This window comes from Meriones unguiculatus, chromosome 9 (genome assembly GCF_030254825.1).
Source record: "Meriones unguiculatus strain TT.TT164.6M chromosome 9, Bangor_MerUng_6.1, whole genome shotgun sequence".
NCBI lineage: Eukaryota > Metazoa > Chordata > Mammalia > Rodentia > Muridae > Meriones > Meriones unguiculatus.
In genome coordinates this window covers 15,391,157-15,409,718 of record NC_083357.1, presented here as the reverse complement: position 1 = coordinate 15,409,718, position 18,562 = coordinate 15,391,157, and the positions used below count along the sequence as shown (strand labels likewise).

The window sequence follows — 18,562 nt, the reverse complement described above, 5'->3', positions numbered from 1 at the left end:
AAGTCCACTGATATGGGAGGTCCCCCTCTCCTTCCTTCTGATCTTAGTCTGTCAGATCTCATCAGGAGTGGCTTCATTGTCATTTTCTGTGGCCTGGTAAGGCTGCTCCCCACTCAGGGGGAGGTGATCAAAGAGCAGGCCAATCAGATTATGCCAGAGATAGTCCCTCTTCCCATTTCTATTCAACCCACTTAGACACTAAACTGCCATGGGCTACATCTGTGCAGGGGTTCTAGGTTATCTCCATGCATGGTACTTGGTTGGAGTGTGAGTCTCTGGGAAGACCCCTGTGTTCAAATTTCTGGTTCTGTTGCTCTCATTGTGGGGTTCCTGTCCTCTCCAGATCTTACTATTTCCCTCTTCTTATATAAGATTCCATGCACTCTGCCCAACAGTTGGCCCTAAGTTTCAGCATCTGCTTTGATAGTTTGCAGGGCAGAGCCTTTCAGAGGCCCTCTATGGCTGGTTCCTAACTTGTTTCCTGTTTTCTTCTTCTTCTGATGTCTATCCTCTTTGCCTTCCTGGATGGATATTGAGCATTTTAGTCATGGTCCTCCCTCTTGATTAGTTTCTTTAGGTGTACAGATTTTAGTAGGTTTATCCTATATTATATGTCTATATGAGTGAGTATATACTGTGTGTGTGTCTTTCTGCTTCTGGGATAACTCCCTAGGATGATCCTATCCAGTTCCCACCATTTACCTTCAAATTTCATGATTTCCTTTTTATCTCCATCTAAACATTGAGAGACCCAGGGTCCTTATCACATTGTGATATGTATACATGTCACCTGGTTGAAAAAGAACTACACCATAGCAGAAGTGTGGCTGAGTTACCAAGGCAGCAGTGTTCCCTGAATGAAGACCTATCAAAACACAATTTCCAGAGCGGAGAACAAAATATGCATTCACACAAGCATACATGCATGTGCAGCACTTTCTCCAATGAGGAAATGGTCATCTGTTTTCATTCCTGGGCAAAGATACACACATTTGAGTGAGCTGCTATGATGAGGTTACTAGACAAAGAGAATGTTGGCTCACAGCAGAATTTAGAAAACGGGCTTTCATGTGCCCAAGATTTCACACAAGCCACATAACCTAGTGCCATGGTTCTACATACTAAATGGTATCTCAATGTACCTATTTGGGGGTTAAATAATAGAAGTATTTCTTGAAAGCCCATTTGTTCCTTTGATGCTGTTGTATACCATTGGACCCCGTGACATGACTCAACACAAGACTTTTGTAGGACATAAGTCAGACACAGTAAGTCAAATTGTTCATCTCTATCCAAAGAGTGAGTACCACCCTAACTGATAAAAATGATTCTTTTCACCAGTAACCTAACTAGTGAATGGAGAAACTGGCATGAAATTGAAACTGGGCTGTCTTACTCATGACTTATTCTCCAATCCTGTTCTCTCTCTCTCTCTCTCTTTCTCTCTCTCTCTCTCTCTCTCTCTCTGTGTGTGTGTGTGTGTGTGTGCATTTGCATGTAAGTTCTATGCCTTGATTAGACATTCTACTGCTCTAAAGAGGACATCTTCCTCTAAGAAAACACAAAATTATTAGCATTAAATTAGAATTTGAAAATGATATATAGCCAATTTCTGACTGCTCAGGGTACTGATAACATTGAAAAAGAAAATGTTTAAATCTTCAGTAAGGATAATAAATAGTAGCCATTTGTGAATGAGAGGATGTATAAGCATGTACAAAATATATAATAGCAAGTTTTCTTCTCGTCTACCTGAAGGAAAGGTTTGATTTTGCTTATGGTTTGAGAATATAGCCCATTCTGCTGAGGATGGCATGGCAACAGAAAAGTTGGACACATTGTGTCCACAGTCAGGAAACAGAGGGATATGAATGCCGGTAGTCATCGACCTTTGTCCCTCTCTATCATTTTGGTACCTCAGAAGATGGGATGTTATTATTCACATCCCACATGACAATTGCCTCGTTAGTTGAAACATTATGGAAATGCCTTCATACATATTCCCTGGGGTATGCTCACATAGTGATTCTGGTTCCAGTCAAGTCGCCAAGATGAAGGATCTCTTTGTGAGGATGGGGACAATGTTACCACTATGTCCTTAGTAAAATTTAATATGAAATTGCTGTGGCCAAATATACTAGAAGGTGGTGAGAACCAGATACCTCAAGAATCCAGATTTTAGGCAAAATTTTTTGTTTGACCAGGTGAAACACTAAATTAAAAAAAAATAGGAACAATTAGGAGAACTCATAAGCATAATAAATGAAGACTTTAATGACTTTGCTCCCTACTTAGTCTTCTGTGGTTTAAAGAATTCCCCCTTTCCCTCATTGGCACAGGAGACCTGAACACAACACCAACAGCACAGGCTCTAAGAGCAACAATCAACAAATGGGACCTCATGAAATTGAAAAGCTTCTGTAAACCGAAGAAAACTGTCCTCAGAAGAAAACGACTGCCTACAGATTGGGAAAGGATTTTCACCAACCCTGTATTTGACAGAGAGCTATTATCCAGAATATAAAAAGAACTCAAGAACTTAAACAGCAACAAATCAAGTAATCCAATTAGAAATGGGGTACAGAGCTAAACAAAGAATTCTCAATAGAGGAATATCAAATGACTGAAAAACACTTAAAGAAAGAAATGCTCATCGTCCTTAGTCATCAGTGAAATGCAAATCAAAACAACCCTGAGATTTCATCTTATACCCATCAGAATGGCTAAGATCAAAAACTCAAGTGACAACATATGCTGGAGAGGATATGTAGAAAGGGGAACCCTTCTCCACTGCCGGTGGGAATGTAAATTTGTACAACTACTCTGGAAATCAATCTGGCACTTTCTCAGAAAATTAGGAATACTACTTCCTCAAGATCCAGCTATTCCACTCCTAGACATATATTCAAATGATACTCAAGTACACAACAAGGACATATGCTCAACCATGTTTGTAGCAACTTTATTTATAAAAGCCAGAAGCTGGAAACAACCAAGATGCCCCTCAGATGAGGAATGGATACAGAAATTGTGGTACATCTACATAATGGAATATTACTTAGCAATGAAAAACAAGGAAATCATAAAATTTGCAGTTAAATGGTAGGAACTGGAAAAGATCATCCTGTGTGAGGTATCCCAGAAACAGAAAGACACCCAGGGCATATACTCACTCAAAAGTGGATATTAGACATATAATATAGGATAAACCTATTAAAATCTGTACACCTAAAGAAACTAATCAAGAAGGAGGAGTCTGGCTAAAATGCTCAATCTTCATTCAGAAAGACAAAGAGGATGGACATCAGAAGAGGGAGAAAACAAGGAGCAGGACAGGAGCCTGCCACAGAGGGCCTCTGAAAGGCTCTACCCTGGAGGGTATCAAAGCAGATGCTGAGAGTTATGGCCAGAGTGCAGGGAATCTTATGAAAGAAGTGGGAAATGGTAAAATCTGGAGAGGACAGGAGCTCCACAAGGAGAACAACAGAACCAAAAATTCTGGGCACAGGGGTCTTTTCTGAGACTGATATTCTAACTAAGGACCATTCATGGAGATAACCTAGAACCCTGCACAGAGGTAGCCCATGGCAGTTCAGTGACCAAGTGGGTCCCATAGTATGGGAACAGGGACTGCTTCTGACATGAACTGATTGGCCTGCTCTTTGATTACCTCCCCCTGCTCTTTGATTACCTCCCCCTTACCAGGCCACAGAGAAGGATAATGCAGCCAGTCCTGATGAGACCTGATAGACTAGGATTGGAGAGAGAGGAAGGAAGACCTTCCCTATCCCCCAGTGGACTGGGGGAGGGGCATGGGTGGAGAAGGGGAGGGAGGGTGGAATTGGTAGGGGAGAAGGGAAGGAGCTACAAGGGGGATGCAAAGTGAATAAATTGTAATTAATAAAAATTTAAATTTAAAAAAGAATTCCCCATTCTGTAGTCAAACATATCTGTAATCCTCACAAAGACAGGAGAATCACAAGTTCAAGGCCAACCTAGGACACATACTAAAACTCTGTCTCTCAAAAAGACAAAAATAATCCTCTCAAATTCACTACTAACAACCTCTTATTGCACATAAAGTAGTAACTAGTAGTCGTTACCTTTGCAGTTTAGTTTTGAGGTTGTATCTGTCCGTATGAGAATATGCACAAGTAGAAGAGAAATGGGTAACAGGTTATGATGTCAACAGTAATAACTGAGGAATATGAGGTAAATCTCCATTCCCTTAAGTAAATTTACATTAGCTAGTAAATACATATGAGAATGGTGTGATGAAAATGTGGGAATAAATTAAAATTTCTCTAGATTGATAACTATGATTGCATACAAACACCAGACAGAGCTTAGCCAGAGATAGAGTCCAGTTCAATAAGAATATGCCTGGCCTATTCCTATTGGGGCATGCTTTCAATTAGAACATAAACATGCGCTCTACACAGACTCTTGCACCTTAGACTTGAAATAAAAACCAAAGACATAAAGAAGCAGGAGTATATATCTCTCTGGAGCCATTAAGGATTTGAAGCTTGGTAAAACCTAGTAGTCTTTCTCAGATGACTTTTCTTCTTCTTCATTTTGCTTCAACATCGTTGTGTATTCAGCCCTCTATGCAAAGGTTTCTATCTGCACCACCACCAGACTACTCAAGCTTGTTTCCGTCTGAGGATGTCATATAGACTGTTAGCTCAGCCTAGCACACTTCATCACAGATGCACTTACCTATGCAGAATCTTGACTGGCTAACAAAAGTTCTTTCTCCTTTGCCTGTCTTTACTGAAGAAGCTAGAAAACCATCACTCTTCCAGTATGCCTTGCATCAAAAAGGTGTTTTAAAAGACATAATGGCAAAACATTACGTATACATAGAGACATGTGAAAACATGTTTTTTCTCTTGATTAAAAGTGACAAACATTCCAGACACTTGGGATGACTTACAGGCTACAAATGGTATAGTCAAAGAGGCCTGTGCTCTTAGGGTCTTTCTCTCATACTGCTCCTTGGTTCAATATTCTTTTGTTGTAGTTTCAAAACTTTTAGTACATTTATTTTTCATATGTTTTGTAAGCAAAATCTAAGGGGAAGGTAAAGCTTGGAGATGTGCAGGCTTTTCTCCCACTGATTGTGCCATTCAGCAGATAAAGGACACAGTGCAGATATCTGGCACCTGTCCTGGTGGCCTTTAGTTACATGTACCTTTAGTTGTCAGAGGTACCACAAGACACACAGATAGAGGAGTCGAGTCCTGGACCACAGCAGCAGCAAGAGAGAGGAAACTTGGCTAAAGGACAGTTCCTGGAGCATGATGGGGTGCCAGCTTGCCATTCTGTCCCTGAATCCCCCTTTTTTGCCTCCTCTACTTAAGTTTTAGCTCACTCTTATCTGCAGGACAGAAACACCAGTTCTCAGGCAGTAAATTTTTCCAGTAAATTCTAAAAAAATAAAATCATATCGTTTGATAGTGCGAAGTAAGACAGTCACAAGAACTCTTCAAAGAGTTTTTTAATCTCCCATTTTGAGAAAAACTGTGACATTTCAAAGCAAATATAAATTAAAGATTTTATAATTCCACAGAAAAGAAAAATATTCTTCAATGACTTAAGATGAATTATTATTAATGAAAAAGAAAAATTCTAAGGTATTTTCCTCTTAATTGAAAATACCATGAAAGACAAAATAGTCATCTTTAATTATATACAGAGAATCAACTCACTTTCAATTTCTCATTTAATCTCAATATATACAGAAAATGTCAGAGGAGACATGGAAATGCCATCACACAAATTCAGATTTAAAATGAAATTCAGACATTTACAAAATTAAACTTTTACAAAAACTGTAAGTGCTTCTAGTGGTGCTTAAATTTATGTTGTGATTGGTCAGAAATAGCCCTGATGTAGCCACAATCTATAAAATACTATTACCAGTTCCAGTAATTATTGCAACTTCAGAACCATCCACATCCGAGTAAACCACAATCAAAACCCAACTGCAATCTGGTATTTGCCAAGAATGAGTGGTACTGCTTTTGGTTCCATTGATTGAGGAAGAATCTACTTTTTAGTATAAATGTTGATGAACTAAAAGTTGAAAGGCCTGAAAAGAAAACAAAAAAAAGCATTTGAATTGTTATTTATTATCTTATATCAATTCATGATATTAAATATCTGTTTTTTATAACTTCTAACTTTATGATGCTACCATGTACCAATTACTCTTATCACACAAAAATCTGTTTTTAAAAGGTTTACATGTTTGTAATATTTTTAATGTCACTCTTTCCTGGGCTTTCATATAGAAAGTGTAAACTTCCAAGTCCAATGTGGCAGTTACAGAAGTATACATATAGAGTTGCTTAGCAATGGTTCTCAACCTGTGGGCTGTGACTCCTCTATGGGTTGAACAACCCTTTCACAGGGGTCATCAGAAAACACAGATATTTACATTATGATTCATAGCAGTAGCAAAATTAATAGTTATGAAGTAGTAACAAATAATTTTATGGTTGAGGGTCACCACAACAGGAGAAGCTGTATTAAAGGTTTGCAGCGTTGAGAAGGTTGAGGACACTTGGCTTACAGAAAAATTACTAATTCATAAACAGCTGCATCAATGAAAAGCTCTCCCCAACCTGGGTGATAAGTCATGAAAATTTCAACTGTGACACTTTCTGAGAGACTTGCAGCTCCTTGGTCAGACAGTTTCCCCTCCCAGCAGCTGCTCATTCCTTATAAAATCTCGAGGAGAGGGTCTTAGGAACATCAATTTCCTTATAAAATCTCGAGGAGAGGGTCTTAGGAACATCAATTTCCTTATAAAATCTTGAGGAGAGGGTCTTAGGAACATCAACTTCCTTATAAAATCTCGAGGAGAGGGTCTTAGGAACATCAAGCTTATGGAGACTTCCTGAGATTTGTAAGCTTTGTTTCTCTCCTGAGTCTCAACAAAGTACCCTCATTGTGTTGGTTTAAATTGGAGTAACTCCCATGAGCTCACATATTTGAATGCTTAGTCACCAGAGAGTGGCACTGCTTCACATAACAAGAAATACCTCCAACCAAAGCCCATGTCTCCTTCCCAAATTTCGAGAGTAAGTTCAAGAACCAACAACATGGCCAATGACTCTCCATCACTGTTCCACTTTTCTCCTTTAAACGCTTGATCGGGCCAAGGAATTGACAAAGCCCTTTGGCCACATGAAAGCCCTCTGTAAGTCATAAAACCACACCAAGGTTTCTCAGCATCCCAAATTAACAGTAAGAAATAATAACATCAGGTGAAATCACAAGTCTTAAAAATTTTTGTTTGAAGAAAAGTATTCTTGCCAAAGATATAAAACACCATAAACATACAGAAAATATTGGCAAGCCAGATGTTATGTTGGCAAACACCTATAATCCCACTTCAGGAAAGCAAAAAGAAAATTACCAATGAGGATTACAATAGCCAAAAGGTAAACAAATGTTCCGAATCTCATACATTTGATGTTTACAGAAAAACAAGAGTTTTTTTTTTTTAAGGAACAAATTGTCCCTTTTTATTAACTGTGAGTATTTAATAAATGTAGGTATTAACAGACATAAGGTGGCATATGGCAGTGCAGGTACCTCTTGTGCAGTGAGATGCACATAAATAATTCTTATTTTCATGATTCCCAATCCTCTTTCCTGTTCATTTTATCCTCGAAATTCTCTTGCAAAGGGAGTCAATTATTATCAACCCAGCTGTACAAGTGACAAAACTGAAATGAGAAATGAGTCTAAATGACTTGCCCAAGTTTCTTTATGTCACCGTTACAATGAGATGCTTTTCTCGGTATGCCAGTCCTCTAGAATATGAGAAACTTGAATTTCATTACTACAAACTTCCCTGGATATGCAAAGTATTTTTAATATATAATAAAACATGCTTCCATCCTGGTAGGGGCATTGGGGATTGGATCAAAGAATACAGAGACTAACTGTAAGAACATGCATTTGCTGGCTCTCATTTCTCAGGTATTCGAAATGGAGAAAAAAGCCCCTGTTGACCCCATACATTGACAAGCAATACTCCTGTTCAGTGGATTTGGTGCAGATAATTTGTGGGTCTAAAGCACTGAAACAGGAATGTTATGACAAATGCAGACTTAGAAATCTAATCACATACTTCGTCTACTCACCAAAGCAGATGTCACCAGCTGGGTTGAAGTTGTTTACAGTCCTGTTCAGGAAAGTGAAGTCTGAAACTCTGTAAATGTCCTAAAGCATCAGTGTCTGTGTTTGAAGAGGATTGGTTGAGAGAAGACATTTTAAAGCTTTATTGACCTGAAATAGTTGAAAACATTGATGTGGATTAAAATGAAGATGCAATGATCGCCAAGATTAGGTGGCTAAATGACCCACTCTTCAATTAACTGACAGGTGCCTTCTGATACTGAGTTCTGCTCAGATTCAGAAAGACAATAAATAAATCTAGGTAAATGTGTTTCATAAATAAGAAAACTGGGCTCGGGAAAAACCAGAGGTCCATATGCCATCATCAGTGGCACTTCTGAGCTTGCAAACTCCTGCTTGGCCATGTGAAGGTTAACCCCCACCTCTGCCTCTGGCCAAGGAGAGGAGGCTCTTCTCTAGTCTGTTCTTTCCTAAACTCTCTCAGCAGAGCTTCCATGATGCCTTGATCATAATTCTGCCAACCCACATCACTATTAAATGGCATGTGTATGCCTTTATCATCCTCAAACTTAACACATATTAACAGCAAGAATTATGCCCATATGTGTTTCTAGCATGGATGAGTCAGGGCCTGCACATGTGGTACAGGTTCCGCTCACATTAACTGAATAATGACTAAAGGACTTAATGTGTTCATTTTGTCAGGTAAGAAAAATGCTCAAAATCTGCTTTATTTATTAATTAATTACCATGTAGATTGGATTAAATCATCAAGCCTGATTGAATATTTTAGTCTACAAAAATATAAACATTTTTAGATTCATTAATTTTTCTCTAGAAATGAAAATATTAATTATTTGTAGAGGGAGGCACCAAATTCTGCCATCTAGTTTTTCTTCTGACATATTTTTTAATGATATTAGTGAAGACAATCCCCAAAGATCCAAGGTACTTATCCAAAGTTCATCAATCCAAAATCCATGTAACAAAGACTAATTAGATCCTCCTGCTGCTTCTACTTAGAATCCATTCAGGCTGAGACAACATTCAGCCCATGAAATGTGTGGCCCCAGCTCAGCTTTATCCAGAGATGCACATACATTGTGTAAGGGGTGGGAAAGAGAAGTCAGTCTGAATCCCAATGTGGTAGCTCATGCCTTTAATCTCAACATTCAGGAGGCAGAGGCAGTAAATCTCCAAGGTAGAGTTTAGCCTGAAAAACAGAGAGAGTTTCAAGACAACCAATAATACACGGAGAAACCTGTCTTGAAAAGCCATAATAATTATTATTAAACAATAAACTTTTATTAATAAATAATTTATAATAAAGTAATATATTATTATTATTTACAGTGTACTCTGAATCTAGTAAATGGCACTTGTCATGGCAGGACATTATTATGTTTTTCTCTACTAATTTAATGGCTTTAGTAATTCATAATACAAAGAAATGACTTGCTTCATGGCATTTTTATACATGGCTCACTTTGTTGCTCTTACGAGCAAATGCCATGTTTCATTTTTCTTACTTGTTAGAGATTTATCTATTTTTGTCTTATGTGTGAGTAGCTACCTGCATAACTGTGTGTGCACCTGCTGTTTGCAGTGCCCAGAGTTAAAATTGGGGGGAGCCTTTATGTGGGTGCTAGCAACAAGGTACCTAGTAAGAGCAGCAAGTGGTCTGCACCCCTGAACCATCACGTTCATTTTTCTTATGCCTGAAAGAAGTTCCATTTTCTTTATACATGTAGCAGTTGATGAACACCTAAGACAATCCCATTTCTTAGCTACTGTCACTATTGTGGCAATAAGCATGGATGTGCAATCATGTCTGTGGAAGAGCCCTTTGAGTATATTCTCAGGAATAATATAACTGAATCATAATGTATTTTTATCGTTTAGGGGTGGGTTTTGTTTTGATTTGTTTTAGGATAATCTTTATTTTCTATATTTATATATAGAAATATTATTTCTATATATAAAACACATATATTTCTATATTGGTCATACCAACTTACAGTCCCAATAGCAGTGAACACATATTTCCTTGTCTCACATCTTTGCCTATGTTTCTAAGTGAAAAATTTCCTGGTAAGTCATTAGGGCTTCAGTAAGATGGAATCTCAAAGTAGTTTTAGTTTTAGTTTTCCTGACTCCTACAGATATTGAACAGTTTTTAAATTGTTTATGAGCTACTCATTTTTCTTCTAAGAATTCTGTCTAGTTCATTAGCCTATTTGTTTGCTAGAATATTTATAGGGGTTTTAGAGGTTAATTTTATAGTTCTTTAAAAATTTAGAAATTAATTACCTGTCTGAATTACAGCTGGAAAAGATTTTCTCCCTGTATCTAGGCCATTTGACACTCTGCTGATAGCTTCCCTTGACCAAGCATTTTACTTTCACCAAATTCCTTTTACCAATCCTGGAGTTATTTCCTGTATATTAGACCCCTTTTCAGAAACCTTATGTCCATGCTAATATCTTGAAATAGTTTTCCTGTTTCTTCTAGCTATATCATCATTTCAAGTTCTATATTCAGATCTTTGATCCACACTAAATTGATTTTTTTTTGTACAGAGTGAGAATTAACAATCTAATTTCAATATTCAGCATTTGGATACCTAATTTTCCCAGTAGCATTTATTGAAGACTGAATGTTTTTATAAAGTAGGGTTTTTACAGTTTTAGCAAAAATTAAGGGGCTATAGCTATGTGGGTTTGTTTCTGAGTTCTCTCTTCTATTCCCTTTATCTACATATCTCTTTTCAAGCCAGTACCATGTTGCCTTTGTCACTATGGCACTGTGGTATAACCAGAAAGGAGGTTCTACAAGAACCCCAGCACCATTCTTACTGTTTTTTGTTTTTTGTTTTTTTTTCTTAGAATTGCTTTAGCCACTCAAGGTTTTTTGAACTTCCATAGAATAGTAACATTTATATCTATAGTTCTGTGATAAATGTTATTGGATGTTAGGAGACTGTGATGAATCTGTACATAATTCTAGGTAATATGGCCATCTTCACATTATTATACCAAGCAATCTACAAGCATGGAATGCCTTTCTACTTTCTAATGTCTTCAATTTTTCTCAACAGTATCTTTTTTATTAATTCCTTATTAATTACACTTTATTCACTTTGTATCTCCCGTCCCGTCCCAATCCCTCCCTTCCTCCACCCTCTGCATGCCCCTCCCCAAGTCCACTGATAGGGGAGGTCTTCTTTTCCTTCCTTCTGATCCTAGTCAATTAGGTCTCATTAGGAGTGGCTGCATTGTCTTCTTCTGTGCCCTGGTAATGCTGCTTCCCCCTCAGGGGGAGGTAATTAAAGAGCAGGCCAATCAGTTCATGTCAGAGACAGTCCCTGTTCTTATTACAATGGAACCCACTTGGATACTGAACTGCCATGGGCTACATCTGTGTAGGGGTCTTAGATTATCTCCATGCATAGTCCCTGGTTGGAGTATCAGTCTCAGGAAAGACCCCTGTGCTCGAATTTTTTTGGTTCTGTTGCTCTCCTTGTGGAGTTTCTGTCCTCTCCAGATCTTACTGTTTCCCACTTCTTTCCTAAGATTCCCTGCACTCTGCCCAAAGGTTGCCCATAAGTCTCAGCATCTCCATTGATAGTCTGTAGGGAAGAGCCTTTCAGAAATCCTCTGTGTCAGGCTTCGGACTTGTTCCCTCTTTTCTCCTTCTTCTGATTTCCAGCCTCTTTGCCTTTCTGGATAGGAATTGAGCATTTTACCAAGAGTCCTCCCTCTTGATTAGTTTCTTTAGATGTACAGATTTTTAGTAGATTTATCCTATATTATATGTCTATATGAGTGAGTATATACCATGTGCATCTTTCTGCTTCTGGGATAGCTCACTCAGGATGATCTTTTCCAGATCCCACCATTTACCTGCAAATTTCATGATTTCCTCGTTTTTTTATTGCTGAGTAATATTCCATTGTGTAGATGCACCATAATTTGTGCATCCATTCCTCCACTGAGGGGCATCTGGGCTGTTTCCAGCTTCTGGCTATTACAAATAAGGCTGCTACAAACATGGTTGAGCAAATGTCCTTATTGTGTACTTGAGACTCTTTTGGGTATATGCCTAGGAGTGGTATAGCTGGATCTTGAGGAAGCACTATTCCTCTTTGTCTGAGAAAGCACCAGATTGATTTCCAAAGTGTTTGTACAAGTTTACATTCCCACCAGCAATGGAGGAGGGTACCCCTTTCGCCACAACCTCTCCAGCATGTGTTGTCTCTTGAGTTTTTATTTTAGCCATTCTGATGGGTGTAAGATGAAATCTTAGGGTCGTTTTGATTTGCATTTCCCTGATGGCTAATGAGGTTGAGTATTTCTTTAAGTGTTTCTCTGCCATTCCATATTCCTCTATTGAGAATTCTCTGTTTAGCTCTGTACTCCATTTTTTAATTGGATTACTTGATTTGACTTTTTGCTGTTTAACTTCTTTAGTTCTTTATATATACAGGATATTAGTCCTCTGTCAGATATAGGTTTGGTAAAGATCCTTTCCCAATCTGTAGGCTGTTTTTTTGTTCCGACAACAGTGTCCTTTGCTTTACAGAAGCTTTTCATTTATTGATTGTTGCTCTCAGAGCCTGTGCTGTTGGTGTTTTGTTCAGGAAGTTGTCTCCTGTGCCAATGAGTTCAAGGCTCTTCTCCATTTTTTTTTTCTAAGTGGTTTAATGTGTCTGGTTTTATGTTGAGGTCTTTGATCCACTTGGACTTTAGTTTTGTGCAGGGTGATAAGTATGAATCTATTTTCATTTTCTACATGTAGACATCCACTTAGACCAGCACTATTTGTTGAAGATGCTGTCTTTTTTCCATTGAATGGTTTTGACATCTTTGTCAAAAATCAGTATCTTAAAATTCTCTTTGTAGAAGTCTTTTTACCTCCTTTAGTTTACTCCTTGGTATCTTTATGGCTATTAAGAATAGACTATTTTCTCTAATTACTTTCCTTGCATAACATTATTGGTTTATAGAAAAATTAGTGCTTTTATCATTATAGTTTTATTTATGTAAGGAAGAGGACACATATACCATGGCATATGTGTGGAGGTCAGAGTACAATCTGTCAGTTCTCTTTCACCTATGTAGGTCCTGAGGATCCAAATTGGTCATTAGAGGTGGGGGCAGGCAATGGTGCCTACTGAGCCATCTTATCAACCTATGCTGCTAACTTCTGTATGTCGATTTTATATCTGGAAAGTTTAGTGATATAATGTATCATGTTTAAAATCTTGTAAATTCAATATGACATTTTACATATCAAACCATGTGATCTGCAAAGAAAGGCAATTTTATTTATTATTTTCTTATTTTTATAATCTTAATAAATACAAAAATGGAAACAATTTTTGTATCTTCTCCACCTGTAGTGGAGAATATTTTTATTTTTATATATAATTTCATGAGATGGGTCTCTGTGTCTCTGTCTATGTCTCTCCTTCTGTCTCTCTCTCCTGGTTACTATAATAAGTTTGTCAATATTTTTTATCTTTTCAAAGAACTTGCTTTTTGCTCCCTTGTTTTTTTTATTGATTCTCAGTCTCTATTTATTAATTTCTGCCTAAATCTTTATTATTTCTTGTCATACAGTGCATTTGGATTTGGGTTTGGATTCTTGGTTTTATGTTTGTTTGTTTGGTTGTTTGTTTTCTTTGAACTTTTACTTATTTAAAACTTCTCTACCTTTTTAATGTAAGCACTCATCAGCTGCCTTAAATGTACTGGAGAGATTCTGCCAAGCTATGTTATTATTTTCTTTTTATACTAGATATTTAATTATTTTCTCCTTGCTGGGGTGATCTTTTTGTTGCCTTCATATTATTCAAATGCTGATTTCTGTGCCCAGAGAGTTGAGTAGAGGCCAGACTTTGGTATTTTAATTTTTAAAAAGAATAACATGCCTTAGTATTGGGTAAACATTGTTCTCCAATATCTTCTGATTGGTTAAATAAAGAGCTGAATGGCCAAAAGCTGAGGCAAAAGTTAATAGGAATGACTCCATCAGAAACAGAATCTGAGACTATCCAGATGTGGAGGAAGTCAGACGTACGAAACTAAAGAGTGGTAACAGGCAACATGGCAGAATATAGATCAATATAAATGGAACAATTTGAGTTTTAAGAGATAGTTGAGAACAAGCTAGAGCATCAACATGTCATTATTCATGAGCTGATAGCCCAAAGAAAGTCCTGTTATATCTTCTTGATTTTTTTAATGCTCCACTCTTCATTCAAAATTGCACTATTCAGTCTCACAGTATTTGTGTAATATTATGAGGTTTGTCTAGGTATTGGTGTCTAGATTTACTCCACTACAGGTGAATAAGAGGCAAGTAATTGTTTCCACTTTTTGTATTTGTTAATATTTGTTTTGTGGTATTAATAGAATCAATTTTAGAGAAAGGTCCAAGGGCCACTAAAAAGATAATTTTTTTTTCATCTGTTGTATTGGATATTCTTTACATGTCTTTTAAATACAGTTGTTCTATAAGAAGTTCTTCCTTCTACATTTAAGGGATGAGCTCTTATACATCATGAAACACAAATTTGCCTGGTATGGACTGAAAGAGCAGAAGACAGGGCTCTGAAGGAAATCTAGAGAACAATGTGCCCATTTGCCCAACATGGAGACCTTTGCCTAGTTCAGGAGAAGGTAAGCAATATGCCACAGGTTTCTTCATAGGAAACAGTAGTTAACAAGTAAAATGGCCCATGCCTGTACTTTCACAGCATCATCGTCAGAGGGGGCCTTGTGCCAATATCATGTCCAAGGTGCCCATGAATGTGCAAGCCTTGGGGGCTAATTGGTAAAGGAAAACCACAATCCGTTTGTTGTGTTGATTCTTAGTAGGGAAGATGAATTAACAATAAGAGTGTGCTGCTGAAAATTACCATCATGGTTGCAGCACAACTTATCGGATCTTTCACAATCTTTGAAGTATGTTTCATTCATCTGTGAGCCTGAACCTCAGTAAGACTGACATTGTATGTCTTCCTCATGAATTGTTACCTTTATTAATAAGTAGTGGACTTCTTTGTTTCTTATGACTAGCTTTGGTTTGAAGTCTAATTTATCAGGTAACAGAATAGTTATGCCTCCTTGTTTATGTTCTTCCTCTGTTTGACAAGCTTGTTTATCTTTGACTGACAGGTTTTAGGTGTTTTTTGCAAGTGAAATACATTTTTTTTGAGACAACAATAGTTGGTTGTCATCAGTCTAAATCTTCTAACAGTGAGTTTAGATTAAGTATCTTTTTTCGAAAAAGTGTTTTCTATTTCTTGTGAGCTTTTGTTTTGGTTTTGTGGTTAGATTTATTTGTTGTTCTTTACTTCCTTCCATTAACTTCAGTTGTTTATTGTATTGGAAGACTTTTAAGTTATCCTTCATTAATCTACTCCTCTCGTGATTTGCATTTTTTTCTTGTGCATTTGGTGAGACTGTTTCTTCTTTCTTTGTGTATTGTAGAATTATTTTCTATGGTGCCAGCTTGAATGGCATAAATACTCTTGATTTGGGATTATTTGGTATGTTCCTGGTTTTTTTTCATTACTTTTAAGAAATAACAATGGTGAGTATAGCTATATTGGTCCACAGTTATCCCTTTCAATGATTTAGATAAACCATTCCTTATTTTCCTGATGTTAAGGTTGTTGCAAAGAGACCTGATTCTATATTTATATTTTTGTCTTTTCATGTGAGTTGTTTTTCTTACAGTTTCAAGATTGTTTCTTTGCTTTGTATTTTCAATGTCTCAATTATTATAGACATGAAGAACTTCAATAATGTCAATTTGGGGTTTTAAAATACCTTTTGTATTTAAATGTTTTATTTTTTTTCTCTAAGGTTAGGAAATTTTCTGGTATGATGTATCTAAATAAATTGCCTGGAAATAGGCTTTACCTTAGTAACACCTCACAGCCCACAGTTGATCCTGGGGTTTGGTCTTTGAACATATCTCAGAGTTTCTTCATACTGTGATTATGTTGGTTTGTTTTTATTTACATTTCACTGAATGTCTTCCTGCCTTTATTTCATCCCCCAATCCTGAAATTTATCCTTCTACTATGTCTTATACATTGATGATGCTTTCTGCTGTGTTTTAAAATTTGTCTCATTGATTTTTTTTGTTTTTTTACATTTCCAGAATTTCTGTAGGGTGCTTTTTCAGAGCCTCAATTTTAGTGCTAAACTTTTTCTTTAAGTGTTTTTAATTTCTCTTCCAAATTACCAACCTTTATGTCCAGTTTGGCAACTCTTTTATCATTAATTGATTCATTTTCCTCTTTCACCTGCCGCTTCTCTCTATGGTTATTGATGCTTATTTTAAAAAGACTCAGAAATCTCCTATAGCTCTCTCAGCTACCTCGTGAGCTTTGGCCTCCAGTATTTAGTAGTTATGGTTATGCTGGTGTTGCAGTAGTCGGTTTGTTGTTTCTTGTTTGTTGTATTTTTGTTCATCTGTTAGGATGGAGGAATACTGCAGTTTTTATTTTATTCCACACTGTTCCACTTATTTTTTTTTTTACAAAAGTCCTCTTGGTTAGTTGTCTTCACTTGTATTTATGCTCCCTACTGCTCTTTATAAGAGATGTCTACGATAGTGGTAGATATAATGACATATTATGATCTGACACCAATCTCAAGTGTTAACCTGCTGCAGAAGATGCTTCTCACTTCATTTAATCCTTTGATATGGTTCAAGAAAAAAAAGGTGCTAGAGTTCTGGTTGGGGAAAATAGAGTTTATAGCAGATCAGAGCTATTGTATTGTCTTAGTCAAGGTTTCTATTCTCATGAAGAAACACCATGACCAAAAAGCAAGTTGAGGAAGAAAGAGTTTATTTGGCTTACACTTCCACATCACTATTCATCATTGAATGAACCAGGATTGGAACTCAAACAGGGAAGGAAACTGGAGCTTATACAAAGGCCATAGAGTGATGTTTTTTTCCTGGATTCTTCTTTGTGGCTTGATCAACCTCTTTTTTTGTTTTGTTTTTTACTGAAACCCAGGACCACCAGCCCCAGGATGTCACTATCCAAAATAGGCTTGGACTTTCCTCATCAACCACTAATTAAGAAAATGCCCCACAGACAGATCTTATGGAGACATTTCCTTAATTGATAGTCCCTTCTTTCAGAAATTGTAGCTTGTGTCAACAAAACTAGCCAATACAGGTATCAGTATTCAAGCAGTGAAATGAGGAGAGAATAGGAAAGAAGAAAAGAGAGGATGGAGTAATAATAAAAGAATATAAATTAGGAATATGAAGTGCTACAGAAAATACTCTAGAATAGGTACAGAGGAAACATATCAGAAAAACCTATTCTGCCAAGACTCAAAATAAGCAAAGCCTAGTGTTTTCTTCCCCCACTATTTCCCAGTTTGAGGCTACTCACGTGCAAATTACAACTTTGTTTGAGGAGACCATGCTTCCTCATATGGCTTTACTTGGCTAAGGTTCTGACAGGGTATCTGTATTTATCTTTGTTGAACCTGTCAGAGCATGCACGTCCTGCAATCTCATGAAATTCATGCAGGGAATAGGGATAGAAAAACTGAAAACGTCTCAGCTTCCTCCTCTCACACCCAATTCTGCTTTTGTCCTCGCAGCCAGCTGCTATGCTCTAGCCATCTCTCCATGCATCCTGTATCTGCACTGGTATTTGGGTTTCTGAAACATCACCACCTCTCTCCAGCTCTCACAAACCAGAGCTAAAAATATACTTTCCTGCCACCTAGAGCTGAGACCAGTATTTCACGAGCAGTGGCTTGATGGCTTCTTTCCAGAGACAACTCCACCAGCACTTATTTCTATTTTTTCTTTAGTTCTTTATCTCATAGGAATAGTATCTATTGCATTTATCTTAATTTTTAAATCTGATCCCAGATACGGTGTCTAACCTTAAATCTTACCCAGAAGTCCTAACATTCTTCACTAATTTAGCTTTAGCTTGTGGAAACAGTAGTTTAAAAAACTAAAAATAACCATCAAAGAATAGAAAGGCAAAAAAAAAAAAAAAAAGAATTCCTCTTCTTAACTTCAAAACTATATCCAAAGGCTAGAGCTATAAACGGAATAATATTTCTTGCACAGACATGTTCAATAAGTCATTTCCAAGTAGAATAAGCCAAAGAATATCTGAAGTGAGCAAGAATTTAATCATAATTCAGAAGAGCATAGTGCATGCAGAATATTTTCTTCATCTTTGAGACCCCTCTTCTTTCCTACTCACACCCTTTCTAACCAAGTAAAATTTTTATGGTCTTTCATAAATAAAAATGTAAATTGTCAAAATGAATATTCCCACCTTCTCATCAAACTAAACACTCACTACATTTGTGGTCAGTCTTACCTTTCATCCCATTTGAAA

General features: G+C 37.0%; 1 long non-coding RNA gene across 1 annotated transcript in view; it reads right to left on the bottom strand.

Annotated features, from left to right (window-relative positions):
• Positions 1-9,267: 9,267 nt before the first annotated feature.
• LOC132656575 (uncharacterized) overlaps positions 9,268-18,562 on the bottom strand; it is a 176,839-nt gene continuing 167,544 nt past the window's right edge. Inside the window, exon 3 of the long non-coding RNA XR_009594331.1 lies at positions 9,268-9,370. This is a non-coding gene — a long non-coding RNA (uncharacterized LOC132656575). The remainder of the gene's footprint in view (positions 9,371-18,562) is intronic.